We start from the raw sequence: 24,688 nt of genomic DNA, 5'->3' as shown, positions 1-24,688 counted from the left end.
GACTTGGTCAGTCTATCAACAATGACCCAAACCGAGTCTTTCTTATTCTGAGTCAATGGTAACCCAGACACAAAGTCCAATGTTACTCGATCCCATTTCCATTCGGGTATCATGATCGGTCAAGTAATCCCGATGGCACTTGATGTTCCGCTTTCACTTGTTGACATATCAGACACCTTGAAACAAATTCAGAAATGTCTCGTTTCATACCGGGCCACCAAAATTGGCGTTTCAGGTCATTGTACATCTTCGTACTCCCCGGGTGGATTGCCATTCGGCTACAATGGGCTTCGTTCAAAATTATTGGAATAAGTTCGAATTCTTTGGGACACACAGACGACCCTTGAACCTCAAACAATCGTCATCATCGATTTGAAATTCGAGTCCTTGTTCGAACACACTCATCCCGCTTTGCAACCAACTCATCGTCGACTTTCTCGAGCTTCACGAATTTGACGTATCAATAATGGTTTGGCTTTCAATTCAGCTACTAACACATTGTCGGGTAGGATAGACAAGTGTACATTCATCGCTTCATAAAGCAAATAGTGATTTCGACTTAAGGCATCCGCAACCACATTAGCCCTTCCCGGTGATAATCAATGACGAGCTCATAATCCTTTAACAACTCGAGCCATCGCCTTTGTCGCAGATTTAAGTCTCTTTGGGTCATCAAATATTTGAGACTTTTGTGATCCGAATACACATGGCACTTCTCACCAAATAAGTAATGTCGCCATATCTTTAAGGCGAATACGATGGCGACCAATTCGAGATCATGGGTCGGATAATTTTTCTCATGTGGCTTTAGTTGCCTCGACGATAGGCCACAACTCGCCCTTCTTGCATCAATACGTAACCCAACCCAAGTAGGGATGCGTCACTATAAATGACAAACTCTTTGCCCGATTCGGTTGCACTAGAATTGGGGCTTCACCAAATAAGCTTTCAGTTGATCGAAACTTTTCGACATTTCTCCGTCCATTCAAACTTAACATCCTTTTGGAGTAGCTTTGTCATTGGCGTGGCTATCGTCGAGAAACCTTTTACAAATCGTCGGTAATAACCGCAAGCCCCAAAAGCTCCTAACTTCGGTAACATTCCTTGGTGGTTTCCAATCGACTATGGCGAATTTTGTTCGGGTCCACCGACACCGTCGCGACACCACGTGCCCCAAAAGCTAACCTCTTTCAACCAAAATTCACATTTATTGAACTTTGCGATAACTCGCTTATCTCGTAAGATTTGCAACACTAGCCTCGGTGTTCAAAGATGCTCGCTTTCATCTCTCGAATAGACCAAAATGTCATCGATAAATACAACTACGAACCGATCCAAGTATGGCCTGAAAATTCTATTCATTAAATCCATAAACACCGCAGGGGCATTAGTGAGCCCAAACGGCATCACCAAGAATTCGTAGTGACCATACCTCGTTCTAAAAGTGGTTTTGGGTATGTCCGATTCTCGGACCCTCAACTGATAGTACCCCGACCTCAAATCTATCTTTGAAAACACCGAGGCTCCCTTTAATTGATCAAACAATACAGGTGCGCCCCATGGAGAAAAACTCGGTCGAGCGAAACCTCTATCCGTCAATTCTTGCAGTTGAACCTTCAATTCCTTTAATTCCGTTAATGCCATACGATACGGGGCTATTGAAATCGGCGTAGTACCCGTACAACTTCGATGTCAATTCCACTTCTCGAACCGGTGGCAATCCCGTAACTCCTTAGGAAAACATCGAATACTCACAAACCACTGGTACCGATTCGAGTTTCCTTTCCGTCTCTTTACTTCCAAACACATACGCAAGGTATGTTTCACACCCTTTTCACATACCTCCGAGCGGTCATAGAAGATATTATCACGGCGCTCCTTTTAAATCGAGAGACTCGACTCGGACTACCTCATTATTTGCACTCCTCAAATCAATGGTTTTCCTTTTGCAGTCCACCACTGCATCATGTACGGTCAGCCAATCCATACCAAGAATAACATCGAATTCATTAAATGGTAAAAGCATCAGATCGGCCGGAAAACAGGATTCTCGAATTATTAGGGGGCATCTCTTGCACACTTTATCAACGAGTACGTATTGACCCAAAGGGTTTGACACTCGAATTACGAACTCATGAGACTCAACGGTAGAGTCTTCTCGATGCTAAAGTTTCACATACATATGAATGAGTAGAGCCGGGGTCAATCAATGCAATCACACTAGTATCAAAGAGAGTAAAAGTACCAAGGATAACGTCAGGAGGATGCCTCCTCTCGTGCGCGGATGGCATATGCTCTAGCAGAGCTCGGGTCTCGGATCGAACAGTAGTGTCGGTGGCTCCCCGATTACCACCCCTACCTCCTGAAACCCTCGGGTTCTACCTCTAGTCGTCGCCCCACTAGATCTCGCACCTTGCATCTTATTCTTCTCATCTAGCTCTGCAATCCCTAATGAAGTGGTCCTTCGAACCGCATCCATAACAGCCCTATTAACAGACTTACCCCAACATTCACCTAGGTGTCATCTTCCACATTGGGGCATTCAGTCTCTCTTGACGATTATTGCCCACACTAGCTATGAAGTAGCTCGAGTCCGTCAATGGTCGGGCTCTAATGGAAATTCCCGCATCGTCCTCGACTTCATCGGTGTCCTCCCGAACCTCTTTACAGCCGAGAACGGAGCTTTACTCGTCGATCTTTTACGGTAATCTCTTGCTTCAAATTCAGCCTTCTTCTTCTCCTTCCCAAGTTCTTCCCCTTGCAGGCTCGTTCGACTAGTGTCACGAACTCCTTTATCTCCAAAATTCCCACTAGTAACTTTAACTCTTCATTCAATCCTTCTTCAAATCTTTTGCACATCGCAACCTCATCAGCCACACACTCCCGAGCATACCGACTAAGTCTTACGAACTCATGTTCAGATTCAGATCTGATCATCCGCCTTGCTTGAGTTCCAAGAATTCCTTACGCTTCGATCGATGAACCGTTGACTAATGTATTTCTTTCAAATTGGATTGGAAGAAATCCCAAGTAACTCGCTCATTTGGGACTATGGAAATTAAAGTCCTCCACCAATAGTAAGTCGAGTCTCGCAACAAGGATATAGCACACTTAAGACATTCGTCGGTGTGCATGACAGCTCATCTAACACTCTAATGGTGTTATCGAGCGAACTCGGCCTTTTCGGCATCATCAAGAACTATGGCCTTGAACTCCTCGCCCCACGCTTCCTAATCAAGTCCACAGGTGGTTTACTCACCTCACAGGATCGAGAATCGGAGGCATTGCGGCTCTTGGGGTGGAGTATTTAAATTGGGAATGGTTGGACAGCCGGGTTGGTTCGGGCATATTATGCGACCCACTCATTCATCATAGTGAAGAAGGCTTGTTTCGCCTTCATTTTGATTATTCGCGATGACCGAGGCTCAACAGCGGTGTCCCTTGCGCAGAGCAGCCGCTACACTTTCAACGCCATCCGCCAAGGGTCTCTCTACCCGGGTTCCATCGCTAATCAAAACAAAAATTTCAACCGTCAAGTCATCACATTATTAAGCACTATCAATTTGGCATGTATAGCTAGACTCACACGCGCTATGGTAGTCCTAGAACCGACTAAACCATAGCTCGATACCAATAAAATTGTAACACCCTAACTCGTGACCGACGCCGTGTCGGACACGAGGGGTTAACGAGACAAATCCTCTTAAAGTACCGACCAATTTGGCATTTCTGGACAGGCTGGAAAACTGCGTCACCGTCGCCTTAAAAATCATATCTCGAGTTCCAAAACTCGGAAACTGCTTTCGTAAATTTTTCCTGAATTTAGACTCATATAGCCATCCATGGATTTATTTTTAGAATTTTTGGTTGGGCCAATTGGTACATTTTATTAGTTAAATTCACCCATGTTACAGGGATCGACTGCTCTGACCTCCGCGCGTTACAACTTGAATATCTTTCTGTACAGGGCTTTAATACTGGTGTCGTTTATTTCTAATGAAACTAGACTCAAAATGGAATCTGTACATATAAGGCATGACTCCTAATTCTTTCTGCATAATTTATGGTAAATTTTCAAAGTCGCGACAGGGGACCCAGAAATCGTTCTCGCCCTGTCTCACGAGAACTTTAATATCGCCCAGTATACTGCTCATATGGTCGTTTCGTTTCGTCCATATAAAAATAGATTCATCAAGGATCAGTTCCATAATTTAATCACTATTTAATTCTACTTCTACTATTTTTAGTGATTTTTCAATCTCATCTCACTGCTGCTGTCCGCAACAGTTACTGCAGTAGACTATGCCAATTTCATGAATTTTTCCTTGGCCTTAATCATCCATCATACATGACACAAATTATGGCCACCTTAACAAAATTTGAGTTTCTAAGACTCGTGGCTATAGGTTCTAGCATCCCACTCGACGACCACATAGGCCATTTTCACATGGCTTAAAGTTTACAACCCACAATTCGACAAAATATAATAGCCTATACATGCCAAATGTTCTTCAACAACAAAAAACAATACCACAAGATTTCAGCGGTGTGATGACTTCAACGACGGTTCCGAGCACGCAACAATACGAGTCCAAGAGACCTAAAATGGGTGACAAGAAAACACCGAGTGAGTTTACAACTCAGAAGTCATAAGCATTCGTCAATCCACCGATAAAGTTACTACTACATGTACAACAAATGAGGCTAGGTACTCGTCCATATCGAATCTATACCATAATACCTCGGACCTTTCGGTCCAATCTGCACCAATTCATACATCCACATTTCATATTCTACACAACAAGGTAATCAAGCATTTTTACACATTAACTCATTTTCCAGCACAACCATACAATTTCAATCATCACATAGATTTAAGGCTTACCAAATTCAACCCCAAGCATGAACGTATTACCTATTCGTCATGAGCTCAAGGTACTTACCCGATCCGCTGTCCGTGATCAACTCGATAATATCGCACACTCAGTGCCAATAGTGATGCAAAAGCATATAATAAGTCCGCACACTTAGTGCTATATAATCAGCTCGGACACATAGTGCTATATAATCAAATTCGCACACTTAGTGCTGTACAAATTTTAAACCCGACACTTAGTGCCAATCTTGTCACCGTGTCCATTTATACCCGCACACTTAGTGCCAAGACCAATACTTTATGCATTTTACTACCTTTATACATTCAACGATGGCATCATTCCATACACATACATTTCCACTTACACATCAATTCATTAAACACAATTGCATATATATTATGATCATTTAAATCAATACCAAATATATGCTTTATGACTTACTCGGATGTTATCGCATCGCCTTCAACGGCTATTCAATTATTTTGTCTTTCCCTTGTCCAACTTTGATCCTTTGAGTTCTTGAGCTAAATCAAACAAATTTACTTCTCAATCAAACACACACATACGGCAACCATATTTTGCTTTTAACACATTCGGTCACTTGGGTGACCTATTTAACTTTCAAACATTCATTTTAAATTCTTAGTTAAATAATGCGAATACCATTAACTACTAATGTCACACACTCACGTATGCATAAAATTAACCCTTACATGACCTATAGCTAATTCGGTCATTCGTCTTTCAAGCTTATCAAGCTTCATATCATGCTTCCTTGGCGAATATACATATAAGCACAATGTAGCATTTTATTCATTTCATGATACATTCGGCCTTGGCATAATTTTCATTAAAATCCTATTAGCCACTTTTAAAATGCTAATGTTACAAGAAAGGTTACCCAAATTCACATTCGCAACTACACATAGACAAGCCAATTTTTCTTCCTATCATCAAATTTAACACGAATCACAAACTTAAACCCTCAATAGCTACTATGGTCGAATAGATCCTTTCAATTCCATTTAACTACCATAAATTTAAAGTATTTAAATCAAGTTCATGAGTTTCTAATGCAAGAATTAGGCCAACCTACTAACCTTAACACCCACATTCGCAAGTGACCACATGCACACTCTCATAGCCAATTTCCATATTACCAAAATCCTCAATACACATATTCCCTTATTCAACTTTAATCTAAGCTCCCTACTCACAAAACACAAGGAATAGAAATCATCTTCTAAGTTTCCTACCTTAGCCGAATGGCCAAATCACCACAAGGATCTAAATACACACATGGGCTCAATCAAAGACCTATCCATCAACTAAATTTTTATGAAATCTCAAAGAATTTACTTAAAACTTACCTCAATCAAACAAGTAGAAGACCGAATACCTAGCTTCTTCTCCCCTTTTTCTCTTCCTTTAGTTCATGACAAGAAGAACAAAACATAACCAAATTTCTCCTTTCTTCCTTTTATCAATTTCCCTCTTCTATTCGCCAAGACACCAAGGATGAGCAACAAAACTTTTTTTTTTTTTTTCTTTCTTTGCTTTTGTTTCTCTCATGTACTGCAAAGGGGGAAAGCATCCACACTCTTTTTTTTTTGTTATCATCATTTTCCTTTTTCCATTTCTTTAATGCTAACTTTCTTATTTTATTGTTTCCTACATGCATCACTAGTCTAACATGTTGGAGACATGTTTCCACCCATAGCATGGCCGGCCATCTTGCTTCATTTTGGCTAATTTGACATGCAAGGACAACACCTTCCCACATGTATTAATAGGCCACCTTACATTTGCCTAGCACATTTCTAAATTTTCTCACATAAGTCCTATTTGATAAAAATTCACTTACAATTAACAAAATCCAAACATGAAATTTTCACACATGCATGTATACATATAATGAGCATCAATTATGATGGTTAATTATTTTTATGACTCGGTTTAGTGGTCCCGAAACCACTTTCCGGCTAGGGTCAATTTAGGGATGTCACACACATGGTCGTGTCTCTGCCTGTGTGGAATATACCTAGGCTATTTTCCAAGCTTTGGTCAACCTTAATCTCTTACACACTTATACAAAATCAAAAGCATATAACATGGTATTCATTTAATGATTAAATATTCTCAATTAAACCACAAACATAGCATTTGTATGTCATCATACATGTGTATCTCATACTCATTTTACCTTGTTTATTATAGTACCACTTATACATTTATACCAAGATTATCATCTTACCAAATATCTTCAGCTTAATCATCAAGCATTCATATTTAAAACTAGATCATATCTTTATAAAATACCACAATTCAGATGCGCAAAATAACATGTTTTCCTGAAACATTTCAATTCAACTCCATACCCAACAAGCATTACATTGAGACTAGTCATATATATATATACAAGTCATGATACATATCATTCTCTTTCTGTTTTCTTATAAACACATATCATTTATTTCATTATATCAATATTTCATATACCATAGTTTCCATGTATTCCACATATATTTATTTTCTTCCTCCTCCTCTCCATTCCACATCCTTAATGTATATAGCATTCTTGTAAGTACGATTTCACAATTTACTAATAAATGCTCACATCAAACTATCCACACGAGTCATAGTCACTTACTTATTTATAATTCGACCTACAGAGATCAAAATTAAGATCCGTAAATTTCCCCTGAAACTAGACTCACATATCTTTCCACCATAAAATTTTCATAATTTTTGGTTTAGCCAATTAGTACAGTTTATTCATTAAAATTTCCTCTGTTTTACATTCTAATAGTTTTGACCTCTCTTTACTAAAAATTAATTATCTCACAATACAGAAATCAGATAATGTTCTTGTTGATTTATATTGAAAATAGACTCATTAGGGATTTTAAAAATATAAGTTTAAGCCTCTAATTATTTTTATCCAAATTTTTGTGATTTTCCAAAGTCAGAATAGGGGATCACATAATCATTCTGAACCAGTCTCACAAAAACATAAATATCTCAAAATATAGAGCTCCTTTTCTTTCTCTGTTTCTTTTATATGAAGACTCATTAAGATTTAATTTGATATCTCATTCAGTCTCTGATTCAATTTCTACTATTTTTGGTGATTTTTCAAAATCACGTCACTTCTACTGTCTAAAACAGTTTTATTGCTAATTCACTCTTTCACACTTTCTTTGTATTAACCTCGTTTTAACATACATATCACAAATCATTTTCACCACATTTCATACATCACAAGTATAGGCCCATGATCACAAGGTCACCATAAAATCATCCTCATGTATAACTTACTTGTTTATAACCTTACCACATCCTGGTCACTTAATGAACACATCATTCACATAACCAAGTTCATGCACTTATTCATCACAAAACTCACAAAGCAATACATAGAGAGTCTCTCGTTGAACACTTCGGATCAATCCTCGATACTTGGTGGTTTCAGCACATAGCTCCACCCATCATATAGTTCGGCTCTCTTGTACACATGGTGAACACTCAATACGACCCATGTGACCTAGCCAATTTATCTCGTAGCTCTATTGTCTACATGGTGTCCTTCACCTGGAACCACGCATGCGACCTAGCTACATATATCCCGTAGCTCTCTTGTCTACATGGTGTACACATAGTATCACCCATGCGACCTAGCTACATCATAATGTCTTGTAGCTCTCTTGTACACATGATGTGCACTCAGCACCATACATGTGACCTAGCTACACACTATCTGTATCATCTAATCTTTCCGAAAGTTCAACCGGGATTTCTCTCTCTTTTCCAACAATTTCACCAATCAAGTAATTATCCACAAACATATTTCTAATATTATTATAAAATATCATAATACAAGTAATATTGATGTATTACTTACATATAAACTTACATCTCATTTAATTTCAAGGCAATAACATTAAATTACACATTGCCTTATTAAAAATCATATGAACTTACAATTTCCCATAATATCCATAATCATAGAAAGCACATTTATGCATGATAATTCAATGCACTTCATGTACCATAGACATATTTTTAAATCAATTCATAAACTTGGCACCATAATCATTTAATTTAACATAATTCAATTAATTCACTAAATTTAACTTTCAAATATAAATTATAGCATTATTGTCAGTATTATTATCATACCAACTTACATACTTTCAACACCTCGGAAATTATAATAAATATATCAATTTTACATTTAAACATGCATAAATTAATGCTTATTATACATATGAACTTACCTCGATACTAAAACTATCATTTTACCAACTTTCCCAATTTTCGATTTTCTCTCATTCTAGGTTCAAATCTCATTTTCTGGGATCTAAAACATCATATTTTACTTATTTAATTAATTTACTATTCAAAATAGTCCTTAACTCAAACTTTGGAAAAATTACAATTTAGCCCCTAAACTTTTTCATATTTACACTTTTGCCCCTAGCCTCGGGAATTAAACTTCATCCCTTATTCTTATATTTTATGACACACTGATCACTTTTCCCTTCTATGGCAACATCAAATTCTCACTCTAACATATACTTATGACTATTAGGTATTTTTACCGATTAAGCCCTTTTACTCGTCTTCACTCAAAACCGAGTCGCACAAGTTGTCTAACATAATTTAAAACCTCATATTCTATCATAAAACAGCAAAATAAACACATTTCACCTATGGGTATTTTTCCAAATATGAACCCTACCTTAAATTATTACTAGAATAAGCTTAATCAAATTATCGGGATTCCAAAAACGTAAATAACTTGAAAAACGGGGTTAGAACGGACTTACTATTGAGCTTGGAAAGCTTGAAAACCCTATCCATGGATTCCCCCATGCTAATTTCAGCCTCCATGAAAAAGATGAGTCAATTTTGGCTTTATTTTCCCTTTTTATTTCTTTTAATTACCAAATGACCAAAATGCCCTTCCTTACTAAACTTTCAAAAATTCCATCCATGTCCAATTTTTTTCCATCACTTTGAAATTGGTAAAATTTCTATTTAAGACCTCCTAATTAATATTTCAAAGCAATTTCATACTAGAAACTTCTAGAATGCAAGTTTTGCAACTTATTCAATTTAGTCCCTAACTTCAAATTGAGCACTTTATGCATAGAATTTCTTCACGAAATTTTCACACAATCATGCAATCATATCATAGACCTCAAAATAATCATAAAATAATTATTTCTATCTTGGATTTTGTGGTCCCGAAACCTCTGTTCCAACTAGACCTAATTTTAGGCTATTACATAACTTATGATGTAGTTTAAATTGAATAAATTAAGCTTTTGATGATCTTTCGTGACCTATTAAGTTGATTTGAGCCTGAGATAGCTCTAACAAGTTAACTAAATGTGCAAGAAACAACTGAAGCTAAGGAGTTAGTGGACTTGCTAGAATGATACAACAATCAACACAAAAGTCGTGACATTGAAGTTGCTCCAACACTTAGATAAATTTTCAACCAATATCCATAGGGCAAACTCACTGGTCCCAACATAACGACATTGGAGGACCACAGTCACAAAATTGGCTTACAAAGTCGTGACATTCATTTCCCAAAGTTGTAACATCCAAGATAGTAATCTGAAAATGGAAGTTGACACCAATGTGAAACAATATCGCGACATTGAGGAGCAAAGTCACGACATTCAACCTCAGTCCCAGAAGTTTGAGTAAACTGCCTACAAAGTCACAACATTGGACCTAGAATGTCATAACATTAAAGCTCAACGGTCCAAAATTCTACTAAGGATGTTTTCATTCGTACAATCAAAATTACATTGTAATTTAGAGTTTAGTCGACCCAATTAGGTCAAAGTTATAAATAGAACATGTAAACATCATTAAAAGGATTTCTTAAGGTTTAGTTTCATAGTTTCAATTAGATTTAAAATTTCCCAACACTGTTCTTGTTACTTTTTTGTTTTAAAGTTAATCCATTTTCAGTTTTTATTTTCATCTTTCCTTTTACTTTATTTCTTGCATTCGTTGTTCCAAATTGATAATAAACAATTTCACGGGTTGAAGTTACAACTCAGACGATCTCATGCCTTGGAGTGTTCAGAAATTTTAAAAACTCTTAGCCCTTTTCTTTTTTTTATTTTGCATTATTATAATGTTGAATAAATCAATTAGGGCAATTTCATTTAGAATGGGTTGTAACTAAAACCATAGAAGGATTGATTAATCAAAGTGGGTGTGGTTAGTTTAAAGTTAGGATTCATAAATCAATTAATTAGGTTAGAATTGAATGTGCTTAAACCCTAGAATTGACAATTTTAGGAAGTAATTTAGGTAGATGAGACCGTAAGGATATTCTACTTAGAATCGAATTTGTAATAGCCCGATTTAGACCCTAATCGAAACGGTGGTTTCGGGACCATGAATCCAAGTTAGAAAAACATTTTAAAATTATTTTCAGTGTTTATTCTGTGTGAATTTATGTCTGTGAAAATTTCGTGATTTAATTTTGTCGTTTAGGTGTCCGATTAAATAAAATGACTTAATCGCGTAAAGTGAAAATTAGGTGGCTATTTCTAAAAGGGGCTAATTTGCACTTGGATTTTAAAATAGAAGCCTTTAAGACGTAAATAGGCCATAAATTATTAGGTGGATGGTAGTGGGTTTATATTATAAGGTTTTGACATAAATTAACTAAGGTTTTTAATTTAACTAATATTATAAACTATTATAATATAACATATATATTATAAAACATAAAATAAAGTGGATATATGTGTTATAATTGTTCTTCATTTTCGAAACAAAAAAAAATAAAAAGAAAAGAAAGCAAGCTAGGGTTCAGCCAATATTCAAGCTAAATCAAGGTTCGTTTTTGTTTGGTTTTTGATAATTTCTACGTTTTTGAGATCGTTGCTTTGAGTACTACAAAACCCAAGCTTTGATTTTTGATTTTGATGAATATTTTGAGCTGTGCCATTGTTGATAGTTTTTGATTTTTTTTTGTTTGGTGATGAAACATGGAAGATATGTTTTAGATTAACATGTTTTGTATTAGAATTTTTGATGATTTTGAGTAATTAGGACTTAATTGCAAAAATAATAATTTGAGGGACTAAAATGTGAAATAAATTGAATATGTGGACTTGTTTGAGAGTGGGTAAAATTCGGCCCAACATAAGTATAGGGAAATTTTGTGTATTTTGTGTTTTGTGCAATAAGGACTAAATTGTAAAACTTGTAAATGTCAGGGGTAAAATGGTAATTTGCTCATTTATGTGTTTTTGGACTAAATTGAATGAAAATATGTTTGAATGAGCCTAATTTGAATATGTTTAGATCAAAAACCAAAGAAATCGGATTTGGATCGGGGAAAAACGAAAGTTGTCGACTAGCAGTCCTGTCCCGTTTTACGACGTCCGAGATAAGTTTATAAGCAAATAGACGTGTTTATTGGTAATTTAATGTTATATTTATATGGTGTTATGAAATGTTAGAATTTAAATATACTATGGTCGAATATGATTAAATGTGGCTACTACACTTCCGAGTTCGATTCGACTGAGATACGGCATCTGAAATCCCCGTATGAACCTTAGGAATAGCTAGATACATATTTCATGACATATATATGTGTGCGAGTAAGTCCATGGCATCGATTTATGATTCCGATATGTGTTTACGAGTAAGACCCTATCTGGGATAGTGGCATTGATATGTGGTTACATGTAAGACCACGTCTAGGATGTTGGCATTGTACTATTTATGTGATTATCCGAATGTCCTATCCAATTCCGAATGGTTCATTGGGTAAAGGTAAATTGTGATCGGATTTGTAAAACCAATTAAATGTTAGGTAAGAATTTATTTGATATTTACATGAGATAAGGCAAGTAAATATTAAGAATATTTGTTGTAAATATTGCACAATGCAAATGAAGAATATATGAGTATGTGGTATATGTATTTGACTTGTGAATTTATAAATCGTGTACCATTGAAATGTTTCTTGAGTATGTGCACTTATGATTTGGTATATTAGGCCTTATAGGTGATTCTTATATAAGTGATGTTATTCTGTGATTCTTGCGTTTGAATAAGTGAGTAACTAGATGCATGCTTATTAAGCTTAATTGATTGGAAGTTGATGAAAAATATGTTAAATAGCCTTGTGAATATTCGACTTAAATAGAAAATTGTTCATAAAAGTGTTTTAAATATGAAATTGTAATTCAAGATCAAGTATGGTAAAGATAATGTAAAATGTTAGTTAGTAAAAGTGGACAGTATTAATGAGTTAATTATTTGCTTATAACTTGCTAAGCTTCAATAGCTTACTTTATGTTTTATGTGTGTTTCCATTTTATAGATTTTGGATTCAAGCTACGAGCTCAGGGACTGTCAGCCAAGTTCATCACACTATCTACTACTTTGGTACCTAATAAGCTAAACTCAAATTATGGCATGTATAGGCTCATTTTGGAGTTGGTTATTTCGGAAACATGGTTGTATAAAAGCCATGCAAAAATGGCTTAATTCAATGTTTGCATTTATATATTTTTGCTTAAGATTTAAGTACACCTTAGTTATAATGCTACATTCTATATTTGCATGGTAGTTGCGGTAAATAACATATATGCTTGAAGTGGATAATGACTACTAAAAATATTTGTGCATAGTTTGACTAAGGTTATATGTGAGTATAATGCTTGCAAATAAAGTATTTGATTAGTACCGTCATGTGATGTGTGTTTAGGAATTTGTTGGTGCTTCGGATATTGCTTATGCATAAGTCTAGGTTTGTGACATATCAGTCAAGGTACAAGATATGTTCATGTTCATTGATATATTAGTTGATTTGGATATAATATATATATATATATATATATATATTTGTAATAGAATGAATGTTGGTCTATGTGAGCTGGTTGTACAGCAGTGGAAATGCATCCTTTAGTGATGGAGAAAATAGGTATGATAATTGAGTTGGTTTGATATATTATTTAAATTAAATGCTTGCAAGATAACGATTGAATTAAGATGAATGGTAATTTGAGTATAACTTATGTTGATTGATAGATATTATAAATAGGTACTTTGTTGTAATTATATTTGGTCACCATGACATAGCATTCATTAAAGTCATAGAGATTAGTTTTATGAATGAGCCATTATATGATTATAGCATGTTTAAATATTTGACAAAATAAGTGACTCATGTGGTTGTTCTTGAATAGATATTATGTATTAATTTTGTTAGTTACTTGTATATACTTATAAAGATAGTAATTTGTATAAAATACAGATATTTGATTTTAAATATTAATTTAATAGCCAATATATATATATATATATATTTATATAAATACACTCATGCATTATAATAATTGGATGTTCATTAGAGTTTATACTTTATCCTTGTTAAAATCAGCATATGCTAAATATTTTCAATGATATATTATATATTATTGCTTATAAGTGATATAACTGTATAAACATGAGATGTGAAATGTTTTCAAATTTTAAGAGTTGTGTTAGTTTATGAAATAAATTTTGACCGATCTTCGGAATTTATTCATGTATATATATATAACTGTTAGGAATTATGTTATCATTCTGTAATGTCTTATGACGCTATTCCGGCAACGGATACGGGTTAGGGGTGTTACAGAATTAATCTAACTCAATTTAGTTCCATTAGGTCAAAAGCTAAGTGGACTAGGTCAAGTAGTTAATTTAATTATAGGTCGAAAGGTATTAATTAGGTTAATTATTAGTTAATTGACAAAAATCTCTAATTTTAGATTAGTTGCAACCATGAACTTTAATCAATCTTCTACTTGTTAATCCTGATTGTTAATTTGGAAATTTTGTTATTTATGCAATTTAGTCATTTTTATATTTAAACCCTAATTTTAGTATTTAGTCGTAATATGACCAGTAGAATAACAACTGCTTAGACTTAGTTTAGAATGTTAGTATTTACTGTTAGCTCAATTTAGACAAACCTCCCTTGGGTACAATCCTCGAAAGACTTTCGATATTTTGTTGTAAAATTATCTATATAACAATTTGACCTATACACTTGTAGACACTACATGTATTCATATATATTTAATTGCAATATTTTATGTTTCGGTGCACACACGCAGGGGCACGGTCAAAATATCAAAATAAAAATGAGAAATATGGAAACCAAAGAATAAGATCAAATAACTTTAAAGGTATTAGGTTACGAATTTTTGCTCATTTTCCATAGACATCGCCAATTGTTGATGCCATTTTTGTTGAGCTTGGAGAATGGAGAGAGTTGAGTTGTGTAATTTACGGATTAAGTTCTATCGCCCTTGAACTAGATTATATGGCATGTGAATTGTAAAAGAAGTGTGAGCTTGTTTTTTATGATGTTCTTTGATGCTTAAGTTAGAATTTTGGTTGAAAGGAAGCAATATTGAAGATGATAATACGGTAGAAATTTATGTAAGAAAGGTCATACTTGTGATAAGAATAAACTAATAGTTAATTTGTGGGCTACCCAGATGTTACATGTTGATTGATTCTTAGTTGAGATGAAAATCTTAGTTAAGAACTATTTACATCTCTTTTTTTCATGTGAGATTTTTTAGTGGTGTAAAATCTTCTCTTATTATATAAGAAGTAGTTGTATTCACAAAGAAATGGTAGAGATTGATGACTCTCTTATATATTGAGTCCTTTTGTCACCTAGTTCTGATCTCCTTATTGTAGAAATTTCATCAAATTTCTCATTTCTGGATCCAATATTCTTTAGAATGATTTAGACAACCATTAACTTTTTATGTCCTTCAAGTTTTCTTCTCGATCAACTAAGAGAATATTTTTATATCCCACTACTTTTAATCTTTGGTTTTCTTTCTTCAAATTAGTAATTTCATCTCTCAATGATTCATTAATTTTGTACACAATATCGTAGTTTTCTTATATGTCTTTGTAAATTTCATGCAATTATACATTAGCATTATTATTCTCAGTATCACTACATTCTTCTTATTTTATGTTTAAGAATGTTTCAAAGTTGAAAGTAATAGCTTTTGGTCTAACTATAAAGGCAACGTTGTTACTTACAAGTTCTGCATCTTTTCCTTTTTCACTCTTAATAACCTAGTCACTCCAAGTAACATTAAATGACTTTTTCTTTCTTTTGAGAGTGTTTGCACTTTTTTTTTAACGTGACCAAATTCTTTACATTTGTTGCACTAGATTTCTTTCTTTTTCTCTAGGCTCATCTTTTGTAATAGTAAATTTTCCTTTGCTCTTTCAGTAGATCAACCATCATTTATATTCATGTTCTTCTTAAAGAACTTCCTAAAAGTTTTGTTGAATTTTTTCTATGAGAAGCACTAGTTGTTATTTTGAAGCAAATGTTGAAAAGTGTGTTGCAATAATGTTTGTAATAATGAATGCAACATTTTTTAAGCTTTGACTTTTTCCTTTTTACTTTCTTTCATATTCATTGCAAAGGTTTGTAATGAGCTATTTAATTCACCCACCCTCATTGTATTAATGTATTTGGCATCTTCTATGGATGTGAGTTTGATAGTAAAGAGCTTTGGTAGAGATCTCAATACTTTTCGATCCAACATGACCTCAAAATATCACTCACCAAAAGCAAAGGCTTCATTAGTGATGTCACATGATTTTTCATAAAATTCAAAAAAGGTTTTATCATCTAACATTCTAATATTTTCAAACCTAGATGAAGCATTTGTGGCTTTGACATTAACTCTTGGAGTCCTTCATGAGTTGATTCAAGGATTCTTTATCCTTCCATGGTTGAGACACATGTAAAAATTCGTCTAAATTCTTAAGGATCTACTTTAATAAATATTACTGTAACACCCCTTACCCGTACCCGTGACTGGGATATGGTACGAGGCATTACCGGACAGACATACAAACATCCAACTAAAATACCTGTATAAAGTTTCTATTCTTATCATTTTGTCCCTTATATGGGTTTACGAGGCCCAAACATACCTTTGGAGTGGTCCGGGACTGAACCGAGAACATATGAAAAACTTATGATTTTTTTTTATTTTGGCCTCACACTCCCGTGTGAAGGCATATCACACGCCCGTGGGCTGGGGACACGGTAGTGTCCCTAGTCCATGTGGAATTATGAATTTTATATTTTTCTGATCAAGTGAAGTGGTTTTCACACGGCGAGCCCGTGTCCTCCCACACGGCCTAGACACGCACGTGTCATCACCTGTGTCTAAAAACCTAAACATTCTATTTATGACGTCATCATTCATTTAGGGCCACATGGCCAAGGCACACGCCCGTGTGATTAGGCCGTGTGCTCCACACGGTTGAGAAACATGGCTTTTTCTCCAACCCGTGTAGACACTACAAAGCATGCAACGTGAAAATTTTGGGATGCAAGGGACACACGGCTGAACAACATGCCCGTGTGGGCTTCCCGTGTGTCACGTACAGACTAGACACCTACTAGTGTGTCCATCCATGTGGACCGCTGGAGGCTATTTTCCAAGCCATTGGTCATCCAAGATCTCTCATGCACACCAACATGTATATCATTCTACCATTTAACCCATATCACAAGCACATACATAATTTGACATGCATATAATAGAAACATCATAGGAAGACATCTCAAAAAGGTTATATGGACCAAATCACTTGGCCATATACAAAATGATCATTCCAAATAGAGCACCAATACTTTGGACGAGACACATGACACATATACAAAATAATAATCACTTATACATGCCATGGTTCAAAATGATCAAATGTATTATACCCACAATTTAGTTAATAGTGTGACTCGAGCTCCGACGTTTCCAATCCTTCGAGCTAGCTTGACGAATCTAAAAGGAATGAAAAAAAAAAGAGAGGGGTAAGCTATAAGCTTAGTAAGTACACATGCAAATAAAGTAAATCTTATTTAGACTTTAGAATAGTATTTATATATTTGTCACTATTTCAAATCTTCCATCAAATCGTATGGTCTATATTTTCAAAGATATTACGTAAAGACATGCATTGCCATTAATCATTGTGGTCATAAGAGTATACAAGTTTAATCACATACCTTTTTACTTCCATGCATACATATATATTTTACCTAGCTCACATTCGAACTACATGTGTATTACCCGTTGAACGTTTGGAATAATGAACAGGATACTCAAATACGTATGCACCGAAGTGCAATAACATAACATAGCACGCCTCTCAATAGGGCTACCTAAAAGCACCCAGACCTAGCATGCATCACATAATCACGCCTCTCAACGGGGCTACATGTAACACCCCAATTTTCGGGAATTCTGTGAATGTTGGCATAGGTTTAATTATGTTAGTGGGCCTCTAAAAGGCCCAAGCTTAAGATAGAACCCAGCAATTTTAGTTAATTTTTGTTCCATAAGAAAAAGGGGGTGAAATTATGAAATAGGACCTATGTGAAAATGTTTGAAAATGCTATAGGCTAAATTGAAGTGGCCAAATAAATAGGAGTGCAAAATAGGAGGATTTGCATGACAAACCTCCCATTTTACATGTAGTGGCTGGCCATCATGTTGTTGTAGACAATATGTGCATTTGATATCCATAATTTATGGTACAAATTGATAAAAATTGATAATGGGTTAGGTAAATATTCCATGATAATGGGTTAGGTAAATGTTCCATGATAATGGTTTAGGTAAATGTTCCATGATGTGCATGTCATGTCTTTTGTATTAAAGAATTAAATGGATGAAATATGAAATTTTATTAAAAGAAAAAGGAGTGAAAAGAACAAAGTTTTGTCCATCTTTGTTCATTATAGCCGAAAGTTAGAGAAGAGAAAGGAGAGGAGAAAGCTCTTGAATGTTCGGTCACTTGGGGAAGAAAATTGAAGGTAAGTTCATGGTAGTTTGCTTCTATCTTGATGTTCATGAGTTCTTCTTGATTCTACCTTAACTCTTGAAGCATACTTTGGTTTTTAGTTGTGTTGTGAGCATTTAGTCATGAATTAAAATGAAGGAAATGGTTGTTGTTTCATGTTCTTTCGATGAAAAATGGAAGATAGGTGAAGTTGAGCCAAACAAATGAGCATGCATGTGCCTTAGATGCTAAAGGGAAAAATCGGCTAACATGTTGTGCTTTAAAATGATGAAATGGAGATTATACTTAAGTAAATTCATAGATATGTGATGATTGATTGGTGATATACATGTTTAAATAATATGCATGCAAGTTATGTGTGAAAGAGTGAATTTGGTAATAAATCTGCTTGGGACAGCAACAGTAATGTGACTTTGGAAAATCACCATAAATTGTGGGAGATGAATTAGAAGCTGAATAAATTATGTAATTAAATCTTAATGAGTCTAGTTTCAAATGACATAAACAAGAACATATTTTTAATTCTGTACAATGAGAAATTTGATTCGTAATGAAGAGTGGTCAGATTGGTCAAATAGTGAAACATGGGAAACTTTGAGAAAAATTTGGTATTGATTGGCTAAACCAAAAATTCTGAAAATTTTTTGGATAGAATATATATGAGTATATTTTCAGGGAAAATTAACGGCAGTTGATTTGGAGTTTCGTAGCTCCAGTTATAAATGATTTAGTGACTGTTGCTCAAGAAGATAGCTTGCAGTGAAATTATGATTATGTGGTAAACACTGACAAAAATTTGTTAATAAGTTGCTTATTGATTTCTTATAAGCTTACTCTGATCTGTAGGTGTGGTTGGCCGAATATTGTAAGGGGTTAATACGTAGTTCGTATTTGAATAGTTAGATTAACATATTAGTAATCAAATTGTAGGCGGTTCGTGTGTGGATCTCGTTAGCATATCGTCGCAAACAGGTGTGTAACTAACACCATCTTATAGACTAGATCGGCACAAGCCGAAAAGCCGAAATGCCGAAAACCCGGTATTTTGAGATCTTGCGAGTTTGTGAATGCTCATGAGATTAATAGTTTGAAGTATATGGTAAATTAAAGTGATAAGACTGCAGAGTGTACGATCCTGTGCATTTCGATATTTTTGGGCTTAATGGGCCAAAAACGGGATAATGGGCCAACGGGCCCAAATTGGTAAGAAAACGCGGTAAGTGTTTCTGATCATACGTAAATGGCTATGTTATGTATGAAAACTTTAAGAATAGTTAAATTACTTGAACACCCCTATGTATGCAAAATTACCATTATACCCCTAGGGTTACTTTTGACTGAAAAGCATGACGACCTGATTCTGTATGATGTATGCCATGATTATATATCTGTTGCATGGGGACTTGGGTTATACTATAGAGGAAGCGTCCTGTTGGCTATGCCACAATTACCTGATCTGGTGGCTCTGCCACATATATCTGTTCTAGTGGCTCTACCACAATATCTGTAACGCCCCAATTTTCAGGAATTCTGTGAATGTTGGCATAGGTTTAATTATGTTAGTGGGCCTCTAGAAGGCCCAAGCTTAAGATAGAACCCGACAATTTTAGTTAATTTTTGTTCCATAAGAAAAAGGGGGTGAAAAGAACAAAGTTTTGTCCATCTTTGTTCATCATAGCCTAAAGTTAGAGAAGAGAAAGGAGAGGAGAAAGCTCTTGAATGTTCGGTCACTTGGGGAAGAAAATTGAAGGTAAGTTTTTGGTACCTTGCTTCTATTTTGAGGTTCATGAGTTCTTCTTGATTCTACCTTAACTCTTGAAGCATACTTTGGTTTTTAGTTGTGTTGTGAGCATTTAGTCATATATTAAAATGAAGGAAATGGTTGTTGTTTCATGTTCTTTTGATGAAAAATGGAAGATAAGTGAAGTTGAGCCAAACAAATGAGCATGCATGTGCCTTAGATGCTAAGGGGGAAAATCGGCTAACATGTTGTGCTTTAAAATGATGAAATAGAGATTATACTTAAGTAAAATCATAGATATGTGATGATTGATTGGTGATATACAAGTTTAAATAACAAGCATGCAAGTTAGGTGTGAAAGAGTGATTTGGTAATAAATCTGCTTGGGACAGCAGGAGTAACGTGACTTTGGAAAATCACCATAAATTGTGGGAGATGAGTTAGAAGCTGCATAAATTATGTAATTAAATCTTAATGAGTCTAGTTTCAAATGGAATAAACAAGAACATATGTTGAATTCTGTACAATGAGAAATTTTATTCGTAATGAAGAGTGGTCAGATCAGTCAAATAGTGAAACATGGGAAACTTTGAGAAAAATATGGTATTGATTGGCTAAACCAAAAATTATGAAAATTTTATGGATAGAATATATATGAGTCTATTTTCAAGGAAAATTAACGGCAGTTGATTTGGAGTTTCGTAGCTCTAGTTATAAATGATTTAGTGACTATTGCTCAGGAAGACAGCTTGCAGTGAAATTATGATTATGTGGTAAACATTGACAAAAATTTGTTAATGAGTTGCTTATTGTTTTCTTATAAGCTTACTATGATCTGTAGGTGTGGTTGGTCGAATATTGTAAGGGGTTAATACGTAGTTTGTATTTGAATAGTTAGATTAACGTGTTAGTAATCCAATTGTAGGCAGTTCGTGTATGGATCTCATCAGCATATCGTCGCAAACAGGTGTGTAACTAACACCCTCTTTCTTAGTCTAGATCGGCAAAAGTCGAAAAGCCGAAATGCCAAAAACTGGTATTTTGTAGATTGACGAGTGTGCGAATGCTCGTGAGGTAAATCGATTAATGTTTTTGGTAAGCTGCAATGTTTGAACTGCAAAGTGCATGATTTCTGCGCCCTCGATATTTTTGGGCTTAATGGGCCAAAACTAGAATGATGGGCCAACGGGTCCAATTCGGTAAGAACCCTCGGTAGTGATTCTGTTAGTACATGACAGGTAGGAATATGCATGAAAAACCCTAAAATAGATAAATTACTGAAATACCTTTAAAAGTGGAAAATTTACAGTTTTACCCCTAGGAGATAAATTACCAAATACCTCTAGGGTTAAATTGACCTAAATGCATGTTTGATCTGTTGTTATTTATGCATGCCATGTTGTTATTATCGATACATGGGACTGGGATATTGACGGAGGAAGTCTTGAAAGTGGCTTGTCCACGTACTAAAAGGCTTTGCCTCAATTTATTGATAACTGAGCAGCAAGGTCGCAATCTGTGGAGTGTTAGGTGGGTGGGTTGAGCTATTCCCACATGGAGTGTATGGCTGGTATGGGTGGAGTGTAGTGGTTGGTGGGTTGAGTAGTCTCCCAAATGGGCTTGCATATGTTTACTTGATGTTGCATGTATTTTGAAATGGGCCTATGGGCCATCTTGTTATCTGAATAAGGGGCTAAGGCCCGGTTTATTGTAATCTGAAAGGGCTCTGGCCCAGTACCACTATTACCTGAATGGGCTTGAGCTGACTTGGGCTTTGAATGGGTTTTCCTTACACACTGAGTTTCCCCAAACTCACCCCTTTTATTTTCATCCATGCAGGAAATCCCCAACCATAGTTGGCTTGGAACTGTGAGGGAATTCGAAGTGGCCACCCGTTCTGAAAGTTTGATTTTCTTCTGGTGAACTGGACATCCTTTTATTTACGTTTGAAGTTTTGGGTTTTTAAATGTAATAAGGCCGCTTAATTATTTTTGATGGTTTTAATATGTATTACTAAGATAGATATTACTTATTTTAACTGTTGAAATTGGATAGCTTTAGGGCGCGTTTTCAAAAAAAAAAACAACAATTGATTTCAAAATAACACGACAACAAGCAAAGCTTCCGCAATGAAAGTATTTTCCAAAATTAATCACTTTTCCTAAAAATGACTCAATCAAATCGGTTTCCTAGAAATATACATGACGTTAAGGTGTGGCAATGGCGGTGTGCATGTCTAGGATTGGATCCGAAGGGAGCTTGGTACTTAAGTAGACCGATAGACTCACCTCCTCTTTTTCGGTTTCCTGTGACAGCCTTAAAACGACCCTAGTCGGAATGTGGTTTCGGGACCACAAAACCGAGGCATAAAAATAATTTGATATTTATTTTGATGCCTATAATATGTGTTAACTCATGTGTGACATTTTGATGCTTTAATTTAGAGTTATAAATGTGAATTTCACTAGAAAGGACCTAGTAGTAAACTTTAAAAGAATGAGGGGAAATGTGTGATGACTAGTTGATCATGCATGCAAAATGAGGGTTTACATGTCAATTTCCCTTTTATTACCTAATGGCGGCCATGACAAGGAGGATGGGCAAAACATGTCATAGACATGTTTTGTTGGTGCATCATGGGTGAAAAAAATATAGATTAATGAGTATGGGTAATAAAGAATGAAAAAAAAAAAAAAAAATGGTCTCATGCATGCCTTGCGCCGTGAGTTGTGGAGAAAGAAAGAAGAAATTTTGTTCATCATTTTCATTTCCTTTGGGCTGAAAATTCTAAGGAAGAAGGAAGGAATTCTTGTTTCATGTTGGTTTGGAAGAGGTTTAGGAGGAGGTTTGGCCATACTTGTACCTAGATTAAGGTAAGTTTGATGTTTTGCCATGAGATTCATGTATATTTTAGTAGTTAGCTTGAGTTCTAACTAGCCATGGTTCAAATCCTTACTATGTCATGGAGATGATATTCGGCTAAGGTGAGGTTGTGTTGATATCATTTGCATGCTAAAAGTGAAGCTTTGTAATGGTGCATGTGATGGTGGATTGATGATTATTGAATATTCTTTTAGCACTTTTGAGTGAGAGTTTGATAGATACCATGAGGTTAAACTTCATGACATTGTAAGCTTGTAAGTTGGATGATGAAGTTCATGCTTTGTGAAGGTAAATGGGGTAGAAGGAGCATTCGCCATAATGAAAATATATGAGGTAGTCATAGTCATCCTTATGATTCGCCCTTGCACCTATATGTATATATGTTTGCACATGATGTATTGGCATGACATATATACTATTTCAAGGTATATATTTGCTTGTGATGATGTTTCGGTTATGAAGTACATGAGAGATGTGTATTGAGCTACAATATGTAATGCGTTAGTTAGTAAAATGTATGCTGTTTTTGTGTGGTATTAAGTGTATAATTGGCCTCAACATGGACATGCATATTCGGCGACATGATGAGGGGGGTTGGTGTGCATGCATTCGGTTAGAGGTAAGCATATTGATGCCTATTCTTGGCTTGGAAAATTCGGCTAAGGAGAGTACTAACTTATGTGTTGAATTCGATTTGTGATTTCGTACACATGTGACTCTAATGTCTAATGTATATAAGGGCTAAGTACCTTGAGCTTCACTTTGATGTTTGAATGAATTGTATTGAATTGTTTGTTGTGATTAAAAAATTGTGCATGACCATTGTGTATTTGAGCTAAAGGATGGCCATATGACCATTTAAACTCCTTGTCATATTTGGCCATAAGCTATCATAATGAGATTTTAATAAGTTAAATTTGTGTGAATTAGCTCAAGAGCTTAGAGGACCACAGTTGGATAAGGGAAAAGAAAAGTGATCGAATAGTCATTCGAAATCGCTCGACAACATCCAAGGTAAGTCTTGAGTAATGACCCTACTTGAATTATATTGAAATCATGCTCCTTGTGTGTGGCTATTGAGCCGAAATTGTAAAGGTTTGATAAATATTTTGTGTTTGAGCCTTAGTAACGAAAATGAAATATGAATGTGTCGTGATTATTGATATATGTGTACATGAGCATTTGAATGATACCCGGCTAAGTCTCAAGGCATTTATGCTAGTGATTATATCCGGCTAAGACCCAAGGCATTCGTATGAAGTTGTTATATCCGGCTAAGACCAAGGCA

The 24,688-nt window shown here is 35.3% G+C and overlaps 1 long non-coding RNA gene across 1 annotated transcript; it reads left to right on the top strand.

The window, feature by feature from the left end:
• The first annotated feature begins 21,435 nt into the window (after window positions 1-21,435).
• Window positions 21,436-22,549, top strand: LOC128285421 (uncharacterized). Its single transcript, XR_008275912.1, has 2 exons — window positions 21,436-21,484; window positions 22,357-22,549. It is a non-coding gene; the product is annotated as an uncharacterized LOC128285421 (long non-coding RNA).
• Window positions 22,550-24,688: the final 2,139 nt, after the last annotated feature.

This window comes from Gossypium arboreum, chromosome 2 (genome assembly GCF_025698485.1).
Source record: "Gossypium arboreum isolate Shixiya-1 chromosome 2, ASM2569848v2, whole genome shotgun sequence".
Lineage (NCBI taxonomy): Eukaryota > Viridiplantae > Streptophyta > Magnoliopsida > Malvales > Malvaceae > Gossypium > Gossypium arboreum.
Note: the sequence above shows the minus strand (reverse complement) of the source record. Positions and strands in the feature narration are given on the sequence as shown.